Source organism: Schistocerca piceifrons, chromosome 2, assembly GCF_021461385.2.
Source record: "Schistocerca piceifrons isolate TAMUIC-IGC-003096 chromosome 2, iqSchPice1.1, whole genome shotgun sequence".
NCBI lineage: Eukaryota > Metazoa > Arthropoda > Insecta > Orthoptera > Acrididae > Schistocerca > Schistocerca piceifrons.
In genome coordinates, this window is record NC_060139.1 from 98,745,183 (window position 1) to 98,765,903 (window position 20,721).

General features: G+C 45.0%; 1 non-coding gene across 1 annotated transcript; it reads right to left on the reverse strand.

Moving 5' to 3' along the window:
- Positions 1 to 3,613: 3,613 nt before the first annotated feature.
- On the reverse strand, positions 3,614 to 3,688 carry Trnas-cga. Its single transcript has one exon. It is a non-coding gene; the product is annotated as a tRNA-Ser (tRNA).
- Positions 3,689 to 20,721: the final 17,033 nt, after the last annotated feature.

The window sequence follows — 20,721 nt, forward strand, 5'->3', positions numbered from 1 at the left end:
TTACACAGCACAGGAATTCTATGACAGCACGTTGCTTCTGACGAACGTCAAGTGCACCAGCCATCTCGAAGACATGTTGTGACGGCGCCACTCACGGGAACATGTTGAACTAAGTTTGAAAACAAGCGGGAAGGATGAATCTACACACTGTAAAACTTTCACACATGCAGAATGAAAACCGTATTTTTACAAAAATAGTGTGCGTTTCTTTTGGAGTGGCCCTCTTACATGGACAAGAAACACCCCTCGGGGAGGCGAGGCTCGAGGTCAATTCCCGAGGTTGCACTCCCGGTTACGGCGTGGTGCAGGAAGTAATGGTAGTAACAGTTAGTACTGTCGTACCTACCACACAAATCACGCAGAGTTAATATCACAACATACACACGTATAGTAGTAGCTATAGTAGAATAGCATATGCTAGTTCAGGTGAGAAAGGCTCGAAATGTTTACCGGAGCCCTCGCACTTGAAACAGCTGGGTAAAGGGACCTCTTTCGCTATCTAAATCTTTCCTTTTGTGTATTATTTTCTTCTTAAGATTCACTAATCTTTTCCCGCTTGTAATTTATGTGTCTTGTATTTGTTTGTTTTTTTAATTAACAATTTAATTATATAGAAAACAAGAAAAGTACTAAAATCCGGAAAATTATCTAGTAGCAAACGTCCCAATATAGTTACCAAGGTGTTGGGTCACTCTGTAATGTTAACAAGTAAATAAATAAATAGTAATAAATGCCACTGTAGTGCCAACTGCTGCTCAGATTGCTTCTGCAGATGCGGTACGATGCGCCACAGCCGCACGCCGAACACGATGGTCTTCCCTCCCGGTAGTGCCACGTGGCTGTCCGGAGACCGGTCTTGCAACAGTACCATCTTGCGACCACCGCTGCCAGCAGTCATGTACGGTGGGTGCATTCACGGTAAGTCTCTCTGAAATATCGCGGAAGGAACATCCAGCTTCTCGTAGCCCTGTTAAACGACGTCCTTCAAGCTCATGAGCTGTTGATAATGGCGTCTTCGTCGTCTGAGAAAGGCATTCTTGAATAGCATCGGCTCACTACGTCCAATTCCAAAGGTACCGTATTTAAAGTTAACATATCCGTCTTCGTAGCCCCATTCTTATGCGACTGGCACTAAATATGAATAGTCGTCATCTTTCAGATACAGAAACACGCCTACCAACTTTCGTTTATCTCGAACAACTACTTATTGGTGTTGGGAATTTTTTCAGTCAGTATATTTTCGGTATACTTGGTTCTAGACGAGAAACTAGTTACTTATAATCTGAAAACATAGGCCAGGGGTCACCAGCCAACAGCACTGTGCCTGACATCATCCGATCAAAAGTATCCATACACCCTAGTGTAATGGTGAACTGACCATTAGATGTCACAAGATGCAGACTCAACAGCATAAAAAAAAGGAGGCCGGGGAAACTGTGTCGTTACTAGACAGGAGTGACTGTAACACGATGATCGATAGGGAGTAGTTGTTCAGTGTAATTAATTATATGCATTGTGAAGTGTTTTCTCTTTAATTCTTAATCTCATTGATTTGCTGTAAGGAAATAGAGTTTTACAAAATATGTTTTGTAGAATTGTAACAGTGTATTTAAACAATGAGACTTTCTGAAATAGGATTGTTTATGTAAAGGAAATAACAATGTAAAAAACTGGTTCATACTTAGGAACTTGCATTGTATAATGAAAAAGACACAGTACTTCCCCTCCGCAACGGAAGTGAGCTGGCCCGCGCCGATAGGTGGAATTGGCGCTCAGTATGGGTGGCAAGCGAGAGAGCACAGTGATGAGTCAGTAGCCAGCAACCGACGAGTCAACAGCGCAGGTGCTGAGCGAGGCATCCAGTATCTAAACTGAGATGGAATGGCCTCGGGTGTAGCTGTGACTGTGAAATGGTGCTCTCGCATTGGAAGTGGTTATAAAAATGATATTCACGTCGCCAAGAAGAACTAAATAGAGCATATTACTGCTAAAGGAGAGCCACGTGTTCGCCACCACTACTGCGCCACCACTTCACCAGATCCCAGAAGTTAGAACTGTATATCAGTATGAACCAGTGCATACGTGTGAATTAATTTGCAATTATAATGCAAATAATACTAAACTTTGAGTTCGAACCATGAATTGTTTCCTTTCATGGTACCTATCAGGGTCCTCTCCTCATAATGACCAATATCCGCGTGTGAAAAAAAACATGATAATCGTCTGTGTTATTTAACAATGCTTAGTTCTGAATGCAAAAACATATAGAAGTGATTAGTTAGGTTATTAATTTCAGTGATATAAAGGGAGACATTATTGAATCCATGAAAATCTCAGATGTGTTTCGGTTTGCTTCCATTTTACAAAGATCAGTGTTTTAATGTTCAGCGGTATAAAAGTTGTCAGTGAAAATCACTTGCTTCACAAGTGGTGTTACAAAGCATTTGGTCTTGAAGTTAATTGAAGTTATATATAGTATTGTCAGTTCAAATAATGTTAAAACTTTGCAAGATAAATGATCTTAAGTGGGGCAGTAATTCAGCTTTAATCATAATGCAAAATGATGCTGAGCGGTGTGTATAGTTTGCATATAAAAAGAAAATATAGTTTGTGGGCCCCCCATTTCATTCTTTTATATCAGGAAGAAACCAAACTGAATTGCTGTTTTCTTCCTAAAGAAACCTGAAGTAATCATTTAAAAGAATATATATAAAGGGCATGTGTTCGGTGTTATTTTATTGTATTTATGATGTGTATATGTGTGTTGTCCAAACTTTAATTCTTATCAGATGTCACTTAATCTTGTGTAAACCTTTTTGGGAAGAATTCATGTGCTAAGGTAGTGAAAGGTAAAAGTGAAGATTATGGCCAATAGGGAAAAGTCCATATAAGTTTTTTTTTATTTGTTTCTATGAATACTTACATATGCTGTTGGTAACTACCGCTACTCACTGTGCAGTGCGTCTAGTTGTAACAGGTGTTCATCCCACTTTACAAAGAAAGTATTTATGAAAGTTACTTTTGCAAGAGTAAAAATAGATTCATCAAAAATAATGTTTCCACATTATTATGCCTAATTAGGCTGGCGACCGTTTTATTTTTCATTTCCAAGAACTCTGTTGCTGTAACTTCTTGCAAAATTTTAGTGTTTGTGGTATCTACTAACTGCTACCATTACGGAATTCACGTTCGATTCCCTTTGTCCGGTAGGTAACACACGGTCAAATTCAAAAAAATCCTCCCACAGGGTAACATTTACTACAAGTTTAAATCAAATTTGGTAATCAATAATACGCGGTAGGGTTATATGACAGGAGAACAGATCGGCTAGGAGAGCTTAATAACTTCAAAGAGAACTACTCATTGCATTTCATCTGAGTAGTAAATTCATCAGGGACATTTCAACCATTCTACAGCTGCCAACGTCGACAGTTGCTGAGGTAACTGTGAAGTGGAAACGCGAAGGAAGAACCACAGATAAAAGAAGACCAAGCAGACATTAGGTACTGAAGGATAGGGGACAGTTGAACATGTACTATTTTCTGCCAGAATGAGATTTTCACTCTGCAGCGGAGTGTGCGCTGATATGAAACTTCCCGGCAGATTAAAACTGTGTGTCCGACCGAGACTCGAACTCGGGACCTTTGCCTTTCGCGGGCAAGTGCTCTACCAACTGAGCTACCGAAGCACGACTCACGACCGGTACTCACAGCTTTACATCTGCCAGTACCTCGTCTCCTACCTTCCAAACTTTACAGAAGCTCTCCTGCGAACCTTGCAGAACTAGCACTCCTGAAAGAAAGGATATTGCGGAGACATGGCTTAGCCACAGGTGGAAGGTAGGAGACGAGGTACTGGCAGAAGTAAAGCTGTGAGTACCGGCCGTGGGTCGTGCTTCGGTAGCTCAGTTGGTAGGGCACTTGCCCGCGAAAGGCAAAGGTCCCGAGTTCGAGTTTCGGTCGGGCACACAGTTTTAATCTACTATTTTCTGGTTTAATAGACCATTACTTACTTTCAGTCATCTGATATTGAAGGTGTACTAAACTTTTAGTTATTTTATATTCATATTCTAATGTTACGTTTTAGGTAATTCGATACATTATTTTAGACAATCACTTGCTAAATAGATTTTCTGAAGTTCTTTCAATTAGAAGTGGTACAAATCTGTAACTAGTTCAACAAATTTCTGAATACTGACCAAAGAATAGTCCGGGTCGGATTATCATAAATGTTCCTGGGTTTAATCGTTCATGTGTAGTATTAATCTTAATGCCTAACGCATGTACTGCTTATGAGTGTACAACATGCGATGCTCTAGTTAGAACCGAAACTTATGTTTTGTCTACAACGGTCTCTGTTTTCTTTTAAAAGTACTATCTGACAAACCCAACACTGCCTGGGGATTCATTTTGCCAATTTTCTATTATAAACGAAAAAACGAACTTTGCTTGTAACGTAACATCGAGAAAATTTCATTGCCATCTATTCGTGGAAACACTTCTGAAATTGTTAAACAGTCGTATGGAAAATTCTGCATAACGTACAGATGTACAAGTAGAATACCCACATTTCTTGTAAACATCTCTAAGGGACCTCTTCTTCATAGCTTTACAGACGGCTATTGTTTTCGGCCACAGCGGTTTGCGCTTCGAAGTTGAAAGCTGTCAAAATCGCTGCCAAGTATTAGGGATTTCCTTAAGGTGACTTGACTGTAGGATGTCTTAGTAATAAAGAAGAAATCTATTAAAACTTTATGCATGATGTGGCAGTTTTTGACGCATCTCAGTGTTTATGACATCACATGTCCTAATCTGTATGCCATACAATGACGTAATTTTGTAGGCATATTCGGCAGCATATGTCGATACTGCCTGCAAAATATGTTGCGGGTGGAATTAGTAGCAAAGAAGTCATAAATTTAAGAGTCATGCGTGATGCGGCAGTTTTTCACGCATATCTCCTCATCTATGACAAGTAGGTGGGCCCTATCGCAACAATGTTGCCTGGTAGTGAGGGATGTGTGTACGAAGTTTGGCTGAACTCGATCGATTAGTTCAGGAGATAATGTGGAACAACACGTGCATAAACATCCATTTTTATGATATTTACCGTCTGAAAGGTTGTAGATCTGCATAGAAAGAAATTTTTGGCACAGCGACATCGTTCAAAATAAAGTTAACCCATGCAATTGTAGCAGAAATGAATCTGACGTGAGGCATGAAGACAAATGTACAACTTTAGCACATTAATTTTTGGCAGGCTGTATACTGTATGCAATCTGTTGTTTTTGTGGTATTACGATATTGTAACAGGTTATTGATATATGGGGTTTAAACAGTGCTACTTCATTTCATGGCTGTCCTTCACCTTTTCTGTAGATTTCATTTCCAGTTACCAGAGCAGATAGTGGTATACACTCAAGTTCTTACGTTAGAGCTTCCTTATTGTTAACAGATTTCACGACTAATGTTAGAATGAGTTTAGAAGAAACTCTGGAAAAATTATTACCTGTACACTGTAGTACATCTCAGAAATTTGTCTATGTCCATTCTCTTGCGGAGCAAACAATGTATGAACAAGTGTTGAGAAACTGTGACGTTGGCCTCGGTAGGAAAGGAAAAGACAGTCAGCCGGACACTGCTCAATGGTACATCGCAGATAGCTGATTGGCCCTAGAGTCGTGCTGTGTATTTGGTAAATGAGACATTACGTCGCGCACGGACTCGCTCAATAATTAGCCCGCGTGTTTATTAGCTGATACTGGAGGCAATCAATTCGGCTGGCCAATGGCGCGCCGTCGCCATTAATTGATGCAATATATCAGATTGTAACCCCGCATCCTCCCAGAACAGTAGCCAACAGCGAGGACGCCGGAAACCGCAGCCAGTCTCCGGGGGCCACTCTGGAGCACCAGTGGTAGCCGTATTTAGTGCCATTGTCAGTGATGTAGCGCGCAGCTGGGCAAAGAGAATATAAACGCCACAGTGTGGTCAAGATACGAACTGGCTTTCAAATCGCCGTATATTGCCAATTCGCAGACCCGTCACCAACGGCGGACAATTCAATCGACAAGTGATAGTCCCTTCCCAGAAAACATTCATTTACACCTACATCTACATACGTGTAGCGCAGGCCACCGTAAGGCGCTTGGCAGAGGGAACCTTCAACCTCTACTAGCCTTATCCTTCCCTGTTTCACTCGCAAACAGATCGAGGGAAAACGACCGTCTGTACGCCTCCATACGAGCCCTAACTTCTCTTTCATCGTGGTCCTTCCACGAAATTTGCAATGGTGGAAGTAGAATCATTTTGCAGTCATCTTCGAATACCGCTACTGGAAATTTTCTCAACAGGGTTTCGTGATGAGAACGTCGCCTTCTCTCCAGGGATTTCCATTTGAGTTCACGAAGCATCACCGTAAAACTCACACGTTAATTGCATTTATCCATTGGCAGCTATGATCGGTCGAAACTAGTCGTCTCCACAGGGTGAATTTACACTATGTGATCAAAAGCATCCGTTTTTTATACTAGGTGCATTGTTTTGCCATCTACTGCCAGGTTCTCCATATCAGCGATCTCAGCAGTCATGAGACATTGTGAGAGAGCAGAATGGGGCGTTCCGCAGAACTTCCGGACTTTGAACGCGGTCAGGTGATTGGGTGACACTTGTATCACACGTATGTTAGCGAGATTTCCACACTCCTAAACATCTCTAGGTCCACTGTTTCTTATGTGATAACTAAGTGGAAACGTGAAGGGACACGTACAGACGAAAACGTACAGTCCGACCTCGTCTCTTGACCGAGAGCGCCGACAGTTGAAGAGGGTCGTTATGAGTAATAGGAAGACATCTATCCAGACCGTCTCACAGGAATTCAAAACTCCATCTGGATCCACTGCAAGTACTATGACAGTTCGGTGGGAGGTGAGAAAACTGGGATTTCATGGTCGAGGGGCTGCTCATAAGCCACACATCATGCCAAACGACGCCTCGCTTGGTGTAAGCAGCGTAAACATTGGACGATTGAATAGTGAAAAACCGTTGCGTGGAGTGACGAATCACGGCACACAATGTGGCCATCCGATGGCAGGGTGTGGGTATGGCGAATGCCCGGCGAACGTCATCTACTAGCGTGTGTAACGCCAAAATTCGGAGGCGGTGGTATTATGGTGTGGTCGTATTTTTCATGGAGGGGCCTTGCACCCCTTGTTGTTTTGCGTAGAACTATCACAGCACAGGCCTACATTGATGTTATAAACACCTTCTTGCTTTCCTCTGTTCAAGAGAAATCCGCGGATGGTGACTGCGTCTTTGAACACGATCGAGCACCTGTTCGTAATGTGCGGAGTGGTTACACGACAATAACATCCCTGAAATGGTCTGGCCTGCACAGAGTCCTGACCCGAATCTTATAGAACACCTCTGAGATGTTTTGGAACACCGACTTTGTGCCAGGCCTCACCGACCAACATCGATACCTCTCCTCAGTGCAGCACCCCGTGAAAAATAGGCTGCCATTCCCTAAGAAACCTTCCAGCTCCTGATTGAACTTATGCCTGCGAGAGTGGAAGCTGTCATCAAGGCTAAGGGTGGGCGAACACCATATTGAACAACAGTATTACCAATGGAGGGTGCCACAAACTTGTAAGTTATTTTCAGCCAGGTGTCCGGATACTTTTGATCACATAGTGTAGATCTCATTTTTGATTCGAATAACTTTAGAATTTCCTGACGTATTGTGTGTAGTATAGTTGTATTGTTATACTGCAGTGTAACACGCGTAATTCACACCATGGAGGCCAAAATAGAGATAGTATAAATTTTGATTGGCAATAGGAAGAAAAAGCGTTTTTGAAAAGTCCTGTTAACACCGAACAGATACTTAAATGCTAGAAAATATTTTCCATGTCTATTTGTCTGGAGTGTAGCTGCGCACGGAAATCAAACTTGGATGATGAACAGTCTAGACAAGAAAATAATTGGAGCTTCAGAAATCTTGTGCAAAAGGGGTAGTCTGAAGATTGTGGGTAGTTCGAAAGGCAGTTGAGGAGGTACTGAATCGAAAGGGCAGGAAAGAAATTTTTGACACAATTTGACTATAAGAACAGATCGTTTGATAGGACACGTGCTGAGACATCAATAAATTGTCGAATTGGTAATGAAGAGTGTGTTTGGCTACAAACTGCATGGGCAAGATTTTTTCATGTATATACCCACGTACTGGTCATTTAGCGACTAATAAATAGCAGCGACTTGTTGGGCTTAATGTCTTCAGTCTTAAACAACACGCCAGTTGCTGGTGAAATATACTGAAACTACTCATCTAAAACGAACAACTTTGTCTCCTGCATAACACATGCACTAGTTTTGAATAAAAGTCGTCTATAGAATAGACACAGTTACAGTTAATAATAAAAATTTGCTTTGTTTGTGTTATTGGGCAGAGATCAAATATTTTTTTGGATGTGCATTGAACACTTTTCTGAATCACTGACAGCTATGATAACACTTTTTTTCCTTTAGTGTTACTTTATTGCTCTTACCAAAGTGACCAATTATTAGTGACTTAGTTCACTTGTCAAAGCATAAATTTTGAAGGACTAAACAAAATAATGCTGAAGTCATTTTTGCCTGGATAGCCGCGCGTGATGAAATGCCTCTTCTGGGGCGGGAAAGTGCGCCAGCCCCGGATCCAATAGGCCCACCGGATTAACAACAAGGGTCGTTATACCAGCCAATCTGTATGTGGTTTTTAGACTGTTTCCCACATTCCACTAGGTGAAAACCTGGTTGGTATTCACATTCCGCCTCAGTTACACGATTCTCAAACATTTAGAAAACTGTCGCTCACTTTCACATTCATAACACCACACAGAGATAATTTTGGTACACATATTCCATCCCAGCGTGGTGGGCAGGGCCGTTGGGGGGGGGGGGGGGGAGAGGAGGGGGTTGAAACAGGGTGGCAACAGGAAGGGCACACGGTCACCTCTTAAACTAACCAAGACTACTCACTTCATAGCACTACCGACCCTGCGCCGCAGCGGGACAAAGGTACAAAGAAAAGAAGATTGAAGGGGCGCAGACAGGACGACTGTAGACAACCATCACACATTATTCTAAGCGGTCGCTTTTGCGCGTTCAAGTGATGAATTACCAAAGAAATATGTTGGAAGATATTCGTAAGTGAAAATATGCAAGATATCTCGGGAAGATGACTTGGTTTGATTTCCACTTGCAGCATGGTTTGATCTATCGAGCACCGTATTTTAATAATTTTTGGAAGTTAAAAGTTAAAAATGTATTAAAAATATTTTCGAGAGCAATGAGACATTTATATACAACGGTTACCGGTTTCGGTCAGAATGTGACAAACTTCAGACCATTTACACAGTGATGGCAGGTGGTGGCAGTGAACGGAGAAGGTGTTATGAAAGCACGAACGCAAACTGCTCACGTTCGTGGAGTCGTGACTCCTGCTCCGTTCACCGCTGCCACCGACCACCATGCTATAAATGACATGAAGATACTCACATTGGGACCGAAATCGGCAACCATTGTAAATAAAGTTTTTTCTTGCGTTCGAGACTGTTTTAAATCCATTTTTGAAGTACCGCATTTCACATTCCTTATGTTGAGTATAATTCAACCCAACTGCTTGTTATACTATTAGACATTTTTTTGTGGAGCATCACCCAACAACAGCAAAGCATCTTATACTATCAAGAGAGATTAGCGGTATCTTACACTTTCGACAAAGGGCCTGAGAGCACAGCATCGCCCCTGCGGTCGCTAGCAGGTGCCAGCAAACGGGCCCTAGAGAGCCCTGGCGTGTGTGGCGTTGAGAGACACACAATCTGCCAACATATCTTTCGCGAAAAGATTATTGGGCGGCACTGTTATTACTGGTGTGTCAGAAAGTGAAAAACACTCTACCTGTGCTGCCATTTCACTCAGGACGTCAGCTGTCAGACGAAAGGCGCCGTAAATATTTTGGCAACAAGCCGTTTCATCATCCAGACGTAACATTCAGACGACGCGCGGTTTACTGCTAGACCTTGGTCGATGACTTACCGTAACAGCTCGAACAGAAGATTCCCTGCAAGAACAGTCTCAGCCTACAGTGTTACCAGTTTAAAAAAAAAATCGTTATTGACATAACAATAATACAATAATAATTATACATATGTGGCCCACCTCCTAACATGATTAGTGGACCATTAATTGTTACATAAGACTAAGTTTTTTTGCAGCTTAGATTACAATTTTTTTGTTAGTGAGCTACTATTTAAATTCCTAAGGTAGTGTTAGATTCCTACAACAACAATGGGCGGTTTAGTTTTTACCTACTTCTAACCTAGAAATGACTACTAACTGCAGCGTCACAGGTGTGCCAGTAAATACAAACCTACTTGGAGTGGCCAGGCTCCTCGAGCTAACCCCGGGGAGCATGCCCCTGCCACCGGGCCGGCCAAGGTTACTAATCGCTACAGTTTCCTATGTTAGTATTCTAAACTACGTCCTACTACTGCTAGCTTAACCTACGTCATAGTTGGTGCTTGTCGTGATCGGTGTGATTGATCCCACCCCCCTATTCCCATACGTGGCGGTTTCCAACTAATGGGAGTCCGCCATTCCACGCACAGGCGGTATGGGATTGGGATCAGGTCGTAATCGGTTGGTTAAAGAATTCGGTGTCTATTCTTGATCCCTCAGGTATTCTATTAAGACTCGTTGTTTGGAAGTCTGTCTCTGAGTGTCATCGCCACGTCGTTGAAGAGAGGGCACTCGAAAACAACATGATCAGGAGTTCCCTCCGCCGCGCCACAGTCATACTCGGGGGTTGCCCTTTTCCCAAACCGACATAAATATGTCGGATAGGGTCCATGACCAGTGAGAAAGTGGATGAGTCCTCGTGTGGGTTCAAAATATTTCATGGTTCCGCGTTCTTTAACATCAGGTAGAAACTGGAATGTTCTTCTCCCCGTTTCATCTTCCTCCCAAATCCTCTGCCACAATTCCTCCCCTCTGTTTCTTATTTCCCTCTTATCCTCTACTCTCACACCCATGATATCTGTTATCTTTTCCCCATTCCCTTTTTTAGCCCAATACCATGCCGCTTGTTCACGTATTTTGATGTCTAACGGGCAGAGCCCGTGTTACCAGTTTGTGCAGATAGCCAGACTTACAGTATTTTCTGCATGGCCATGTTATTTGTCGCATGTCACGATGGGCGCGGAGTTAGACTCTGTCGCGGCCAGCCGCCAGCCGGATTTTATGTCAAACAGCGCACGTTTGGAGCGCAGCATTCTATGGTAGTGAATCAGGCATAGTGGCACAACTGGAACAGAAGTGAATGGAAGCATTTGAGACGTGGTGCTACAGACGAACACTGAAAATAAGGTGGACTGATAAAATCAGGAGTAATGAGGTTCTCCGACGAACTGGCGAAGAAAGGAACATTTGGAAAATACTGACAAAAAGGGACAGGATGATATGACGTGTGTTAAGATATGAGGGAATAACGTCATTGGTACTGGAGGGAATTGTAGGTAGTAAAGCTGTAAGAGAAGACAGAGACTATAATACATTCAACAAATAATTAACGACAGTGGTATCACTAGAAAACCGAGGAGCCGCCAGAACCAGCCATACGGGGCAAATATTGTGAAGATGGCTTTAACGTAAGTCGAAGCTGATAAATAAACAAATATTCCTGCCATCTCGACTGTTAATTTTAACCTAAATATAGCACTAGATAGCCGCACATCATAGAAAATGTTGTCTAACGGCCGGCCGCGGTAGTCTCGCGGTTCTAGGCGCGCAGTCCGGAACCGCGCGACTGCTACGGTCGCAGGTTCGAATCCTGCCTCGGGCATGGATGTGTGTGATGTCCTTAGGTTAGTTAGGTTTAACTAGTTCTAAGTTCTAGGGGACTGATGACCTAAGATGTTAAGTCCCATAGTGCTCAGAGCCATTTGAACCATTTTGTTGTCTAACTTTATAGACCTAGGATGGTTCAAATGGTTCAAGTGGCTCTGAGCACTATGGGACTTAACATCTGTGGTCATCAGTCCCCTAGAACTTAGAACTACTTAAACCTAACTAACCTAAGGACATCACACACATCCATGCCCGAGGCAGGATTCGAACCTGCGACCGTAGCAGCCGCGCGGTTCCGGACTGAGCGCCTAGAACCGCTAGACCACCGCGGCCGGAGACCTAGGATGGGATGAAGACATTAGCGCAGAAGAGCATCAAACCAGACTGACGACTTCTTCTTCTCTTTTATGCATGAAAAATATTATGAATCCTCCAGTTAACTGTGGTTTTCACTTGCTTCGCTAACAATTTTTTTAGGGAGTAATTTCACAAGTTGCCATAAATTTCGTATAGAATATGTTTAATTTCCTATCAACACCTCTACACCCATATACTTCATTGTAAACTACATCTTGCATCGAACCTCAAACTGTACGGGGCATCCCCAGACACGTCTTCGGACTGGAATCTCAGTGACTGGAGCAGAACTGTCTACAGTGATGAGCCCCGCTTCGATCTGAGTCCCCATGGCCATGTCTGGAGAAGCCGTGGACAGCGGAAGGTTACCAGTCTGAGTGTCGCCCGACAACCGAGAGTGATGGCCTAGGGTGCGAGTTCTTTCCACAGCAAGACCTCTCTGGTTGTCATCCGCTGCTTCCTTATAGCGCAACGGTATGTCGACTACATTGTACGACACGTTTTTTGCACTTCATATCAAGCTACCCTGAGCTTACATTTCAGCAAGATAATGTCCGCCCGCACGCGGCGAGAGGACACGAGAGTTTCTACTGCTTTTCTTCGTCCTTGTCGAAACCTACATGCCAGCAAGGTCGCTCGATCTCTCACCAATTGACAGCGTTCGGAGCACTATAAGCAAGATCCTACTACCATCTCGATATTTTGACTAGAATTTCGCACGATATCCCTCAGGAGCACTTCCAACAGATTTGTCAACCGAACGGTCGCTTGCATAAGGGGCAGATGTTAATCAACCCGTTATTGGCTTGCTCCATTTGCGACGTACTTCCCTTTGAATAAATCATCCAGTTTTTCTGAAATTGCAATCGTTTGTTTGTCGCTACACGTACTTCACATATGCCACCACAACACTGGAAATGTTATGCTACAGTTTGTTTTGACAGTTAAGAGTATAATTCAGTTTAAGTTATACCCTGGTACGGAGTTTAAGTCGCTTAATAAAATGCAGATTCAGTCGTAAAACAGTTTTTACAACCACAGTATACTGGAACGAGGCAGTGTGCTATAAAACTCCTACTGGTAACGTAATAAGAAATGATGAATCGCTGTTGCCATATATCTACATCTACATCTACATCTACATGGTTACTCTGCAATTCACACTCAAGTGCCTGCCAGAGGATTCATCAAACCATTTTCATACTACTTCTCTACCAGTCCACTCTCGAATGGCGCGTGGGAAAAAGGAACATCTAAATCTTTCCATTCGAGCTCTGATTTCATTTATTTTATTATGATGATCATTGCTCTCTACTTAAGTAGGTGCCAACAAAATATTTTCGCGTTCGTAAGAGAAAGTTGGTGATTGAAATTTCGTAAGTAGATCTCGCCGCAAAGAAAACCGCCTTTGTTTCAGTGACTGCCACCCCAACTCGCGTATCATATCAGTCACACTCTCACTCCTATTGCTCGATAACACGAAACGAGCTCCCCTTCTTTGCACTTTTTCGATGTCCTCCGTCAATCCTACCTGGTAAGGATCCCATACCGCGCAGAAATATTCCAGCAGAGGACGCACAAGTGTAATGTAGGCGGTCTCTTTAGCGGATTTGTCGTATCTCCCAAGTGTTCTGCCATCAAAGCGCAGTCTTTGTTTCGCCTTGCCCACAATATTATCTATGTGGTCTTTCCAGTTTGAGTTACTCGTAATTGTAATTCCTAGGTATTTAGTCGAACTGACAGCTCTTAGATTTGTGCGATTTATCGTATACCCAAAACCTATCGGATTTCTTTTAGTACCAATGTGGGTGACCTCGCACGATTGGGATATTCCCAGTTCAATCACTATTAATGAACAAGTATCTAAATTAGTAATAAAATCCTCTTTTGTATGCCCTGTACGAATTCTTCAAAAGCTGCGGATAGGGAACTGAATATTTGTGAAGGCACTACGTACCACCTAGACAGAACATGAGAACAGTACACAAGAACCAGATTTGGATATTACAGCCGTACTTAGAGATGCAGTAGTGTTCAGACACACACGCGCAGGAGGTACGTAGTGACATACGTTTATAGGCTGAGAACTCCAAATCCTGCTGAATATCATGTGGGAATACCGCCAGGTAATTGTGCTTTGATTTTCCCCTGGCATTTCAGTTAGGAAGAGGATCAGAGGAGCAGAGTAGGGAGATATATCGTCTTGTTTTCATTGTCGACGAACTGGTACAGTGTTTTATACCGTCCGCAACTCGTGGTCGTGCGGTAGCGTTCGCGCTTCGCGCGCCCGGGTTCCCGGGTTCGATTCCCGTCGGGGTCAGGCATTTTCTCTGGCTCGTGATGACTGGGTGTTGTGTGATGTCCTTAGGTTAGTCAGGTTTAAGTAGTTCTAAGTTCTAGGGGACTGATGACCACAGATGTTAAGTCCTATAGTGCTCAGAGCCATTTTTTTTTTTAAGTAAACGATGTAGGGCTCACTCACACCACCTGTTGACCTGGCGAGTAACCGCCCATCGACGCTTCCGCTGCATGCTCGCTCAGTCTTTCCTAATAGGCTGTAGCTACGGGGCACACTGTTGGTGCAGTGGACCTTTTATTTATTCTGTTTCATGTGACGTACCAGTCACGTGTGCTCTGTTTCTGGTTGAGCGATTTATGCACAGTAATATTATTTCCAGAAGGAATCTAAAAATATTGTGACCTGGTTATTATGTTTTCCGCATATATACTGGTTGTACTGCTATGCAGATTGTTATAATAATGTTTATGTCCCGGTATACTGTAGATCGGAATATGACAGCTATCGGTCGAAAGCGGTCATCGCGCAAATAAAAATACACTCCTGGAAATTGAAATAAGAACACCGTGAATTCATCGTCCCAGGAAGGGGAAACTTTATTGACACATTCCTGGGGTCAGATACATCACATGATCACACTGACAGAACCACAGGCACATAGACACAGGTATCAGAGCATGCACAATGTCGGCACTAGTACAGTGTACATTCACCTCTCGCAGCAATGCAGGCTGCTATTCTCCCATGGAGACGATCGTAGAGATGCTGGATGTAGTCCTGTGGAACGGCTTGCCATGCCATTTCCACCTGGCGCCTCAGTTGGACCAGCGTTCGTGCTGGACGTGCAGACTGCGTGAGACGACGCTTCATCCAGTCCCAAACATGCTCAATGGGGGACAGATCCGGAGATCTTGCTGGCCAGGGTAGTTGACTTACACCTTCTAGAGCACGTTGGGTGGCACGGGATACATGCGGACGTGCATTGTCCTGTTGGAACAGCAAGTTCCCTTGCCGGTCTAGGAATGGTAGAACGATGGGTTCGATGACGGTTTGGATGTACCGTGCACTATTCAGTGTCCCCTCGACGATCACCAGTGGTGTACGGCCAGTGTAGGAGATCGCTCCCCACACCATGATGCCGGGTGTTGGCCCTGTGTGCCAAGGTCGTATGCAGTCCTGATTGTGGCGCTCCCCTGCACGGCGCCAAACACGCATACGACCATCATTGGCACCAAGGCAGAAGCGACTCTCATCGCTGAAGACGACACGTCTCCATCCGTCCCTCCATTCACGCCTGTCGCGACACCACTGGAGGCGGGTGCACGATGTTGGGGCGTGAGCGGAAGACGGCCTAACGGTGTGCGAGACCGTAGCCCAGATTCATGGAGACGGTTGCGAATGGTCCTCGCCGATACCCCAGGAGCAACAGTGTCCCTAATTTGCTGGGAAGTGGCGGTGCGGTCCCCTACGGCACTGCGTAGGATCCTATGGTCTTGGCGTGCATCCGTGCGTCGCTGCGGTCCGGTCCCAGGTCGACGGGCACGTGCACCTTCCGCCGACCACTGGCGACAACATCGATGTACTGTGGAGACCTCATGCCCCACGTGTTGAGCAATTCGGCGGTACGTCCACCCGGCCTCCCGCATGCCCACTATACGCCCTCGCTCAAAGTCCGTCAACTGCACATACGGTTCACGTCCACGCTGTCGCGGCATGCTACCAGTGTTAAAGACTGCGATGGAGCTCCGTATGCCACGGCAAACTGGCTGACACTGACGGCGGCGGTGCACAAATACTGCGCAGCTAGCGCCATTCGACGGCCAACACCGCGGTTCCTGGTGTGTCCGCTGTGCCGTGCGTGTGATCATTGCTTGTACAGCCCTCTCGCAGTGTCCGGAGCAAGTATGGTGGGTCTGACACACCGGTGTCAATGTGTTCTTTTTTCCATTTCCAGGAGTGTATTTCGATACACGATCTTGCCTGCAAACGTTCTTATTTATCAGTGAATAAAATTGCCTCGAAGACGAAATTGACTCTTTAACTTTTAATAAAATTGTTGTGACAGGTTTATCTCTCACTACAACAATAACTAAACCTTTCAGGTTATCGGTGGTGCCACAAACAACGCAGCCCAACAACTGAAAAACCATTAAATGGCATTTTCCATATAGCTGTGATTTTGTGCCATGGAATCCACTCTACCAGTTCATGAAACGAAATTAGCATGTTAAGATCTGCAGTCCTCTATAATGGTAATCATCCATAAATAACAACCACGCTTGCCGAAGTAAATGAAGTACGTTGAGATAATCTTCGTCGTTGAACTCTCGAAGAAATGTACTAGTTCTTAGGAAAGCGTCACACAAAGTAGGTGACTCATCCACACTAGATAATGTTAAAGTATCTTATCACACAAATAACAAGTTATTCAATATGTGAATGATGTGTAACAGTTAATGGTTTGGACAAGTGAAAATGAAATCGATATACAAGTTGATTCAAACGACAGGTCCCATAAGACAAAAAAAGGTGAACCAGAACCCAGAACTGCGCCCACAAACTTTCAGTGGTGACAGCAAAAAAAGAAAAAGTCTAGTAAACATGGACTCTATGAGATATACATTTTTACTGGACACTTTTTACTTGTTTTGGCCTATACTGCCGTGTCTGAAAATAAGGAAAGCAAAGGGCTTGTGGTAGAAGATACTCGTTTCACAGTTTCGAAGATGAAGAATTTCTTATAGCTCATGACTTTTGAATCCCCCTTTATATACCAGGTGTCTCTCCTAAGAGTCGTCAGGCATATTATTTTCCTAACGTTTCGGCAGATATTTGCAGTTTCGGGTTTGCATTGCTTAGATCGAGTCAGTCCAGACAATTAAAGCTCGTCGCGTCTTTCAAGCTACGCCCAATTTCAACAGAAACTGCCAGTTTGTTTCCCATTACCAAACAAATTATTTTTGAATCTGAATTTTACGAGCCCATTCCATAAAATGCTCTCAAATTAGTCTAGTCAGATATTCATTTTACCTCCATGAGTTAACAGGGACAGTAAAACAAGAAGAATAAAGAGCAATCCAGCAGCGACTGAGCAGCGCTGCCTGTTTGACGGTAGCAGTCGACGCTGACCGGGATATTGCTGTCGCCGTTGCAGTACTGGCTATTCTCCGAGTTTTTAGAGTTTCATTGTCCCTGTTAACACGTATCAATAACATAAATATGGCACTACACTAATCTGAGACCGCTCTGTCGCATGGGCACGTAAAGTTCGACTTTAAAAAGTAATTTTGTTTGTAATGGGAAACAAACCGGCGCTTCCCGTCAACACTGGACGTTGCATGTAAAATGCGATGAGTACTGTCTGTCCGCTCTGAATCCAGTTACACAGTGCAAGACCGAAATTGCAAATATTTGCTGAAACACTACACAAAAGGCGTCTGACGACCCTTAGGAGAAATACGCCGTGTATAAGCTCTAGCGTTTCCGTCCATATTTCGGTATAGGCAGAAGAGACACTAACTTAGCAGCTCATTACAAAAACCATGTGGATATCCACGACGTCAAGAACATGAAACGTGTAACGGTTTACCGCTCGTTTTCCCATTAAAAGCTAACGGCCTTGCCGCAGTGGTAACACCGGTACTCGTCAGATTAGCGAAGTTAAGCGCTGTCGGGCTGGGATAGCACGTGAATGAGTGACCATCCGGTCTGCCGAGCGCTGTTGGCAAGCGGGGTGCACTCAGCCCTTGTGAGGCAAACTGAGGAGCTGCTTGATTGAGAAGTAGCGGCTCCGGTCTCGGAAAATGACATACGGCCGGGAGAGCGGTATGCTGACAACATGTCCCTCCATGTCGGCTTTCAGTGACGCCTGTGGACTGAGGATGGCACGGCGGCCTGTCGGTACTGTTGGGCCTTCATGGCCTGTTCGGGAGGAGTGTAGTTTATCCATTAAGAGCAGTCTGTAAAGCCAAGGGCTGACAGCCAGTGACAGAATCTTGCCTGCCAAAACGCTGCGTTGTTCGAGTGCAGGCTTTCTCGGCGATTTTCACATATGAAGTCTTCACGGGTTGTCAGCCGACTAGCGTCGTGTTGTAGCAATGTTTCGATGGGATGCGTCTCCGTCATTTTCAGACGAAGTGGCGTGATATCGCTGCTGCTCTCATCTGTTACTTTCCCCTCTTTGGGGAAGTGTGAGGGGGAGTTTGTAGCCTTTCGGCTTTTACTCCCCTGTGAACGTGTGTGTGATTTTTCTATAGTTTTTGGTGTCTGTGATTTGTGATGATTGTTGTGTGTCTGGTACTTGCCTGAGGTAGGCGAGAAGTTTGGTGTTATATGGGAAGGAACAGGATGATGGATTGGGTGTTGGGATTTTCTCTTCGACTTAGTCGTCGAAGATCGTCATAGGGCGCTTGTGCTTATCGCGGGACATGTCATACCGACCTAGGGAGTGGATGAGTGCGTTTCCGGATCTGGAAGAACCCTCATAGAAGCCCCTTGCCAGATCCTGGAAACGCTCTCTCAGGAGTGGGATTTCGGCTGCGGCGTGCGTCTGTGGGTAATCCAAGAGGTAGGTGCAGTGCCCTTCTGAGGGCGCGGTTCTGCAGCCTCTGGAGTTTGTCCAGGTGCTGCTTTGCCGCGTATCCCCAGACAGGGCACGCATACTCCATTACTGGCCGGATCAGGGCCTGGTACACATTTACTGCTACTGGGCAGGGAAGGGAGCTGGTTGTGTTCGGGATAGGATATAGGATGGACATTCTGGCGCAGGCCTTCCTGTGGACCTCGTCTATGTGGGGTTTCCACGTAAGACGAGAGTCCAAGGTTACGCCAAGGTACTTGGCGGTTCTGCGCCAGGGGAGTTGGGTTCCATTTAGGTGAAGGTAGAGGGGGAGACGTTGAGGAGGTTCGCGCCTTCCGAGCCTGCGGGTAATCAGCATCGCCTACGTCTTCTCAGAGTTGATGGTGAAGCGCCAGCGACGGGCCCAAGTTTCCGTGTCATCTAAAACCTTTTGTAGCCTACGGATGACCAGGTCCTTGTTCGCGTTTCTCGTGTAGAAGGCTGTATCGTCAGCGTACTGTGCAGTGTGAACCAGGGGGGCCGTTGGAGTGTCCGCAGTGTACAAACTGTACAATACAGGCCCCAGGACCGATCCCTGTGGCACCCCAGCTCGAATACGCCTTCTGGTGGAGGTGGCAGTTTCTACTTTGATGGAGAACTATTCGTGAGATAGCTCTTGATCAGCTGAACTATGCTCCCGGGAAACCCTTATGTGTACAACTTGTAGAGTAGCCCTCTATGCCATACTGAATCAAAGGCTTTGGCTACGTCTAGTAGCACTATCCCGCAGTAGCCTCTGTGGTTGAAGCCCTCTGTGGCTGCTTCAACCATTCTCATGACCTGTTGTGTGGCAGAGTGGTTCTGTCGGAAGCCAAATTGGAAATCCGGCAGAATTTGCTCTCTGGTAATATGTTCTTGTATGGGTCTTAGCAGGAGGCGCTCATAGATCTTGCTGAGAGTTGGCAAGAGGCTAATCGGCCTGTAGCGCTGTGGGAATAGAGGATCTTTCCCTGGTTTGTGTATCGCGACCACTTCCGCATGTTTCCAGCAAGCTGGGAAAACACGGGATCGAGTAATCTCGTTGAGGACGTTCGCGAGGTGTGTGATTGCTGTGGGTGGGAGATGTTTGACTAACTGATTAGTGACACTGTCGTGCCCTGGTGCCTTTTCTGTAGGAAGGGACCTGATTACTCTTGCCACGTCCTCGGGGGCAAAAAGTATGGGTTCGTCCTCTGGGTCCTCCTCGGCATTGAGGAAGACAGTCAGTTGACGACTGACTACCTCTTCATGCTCTTCATCCTGGGGTTCTGCCGCTTGGAACTGCTTCTCGAAGGCGTCGGCGAGGGCGTTGGCCTTTCCAGCATGGCTGTAGACCAGTCCCCGCTCGCCATGCAGTGGCGGCATCCTAGCGCGTCGTTTTGTAAACTGTTTGGTCGCTTGCCATAGTGTATGATCGTCTACTTTGAGAGCTGTGAGGAGGTTTTGCCATTGCTGGTTTCTGTGCTCATTGAGCGCTACCTTCAGTTCTCTCTGTAGACCATTGAGCAGCCTCCTGGTGGCCTGATTTCTGGTGATCTTCCACGATCTTCTTGTGGTGTCACCGCCAGACACCACACTTGCTA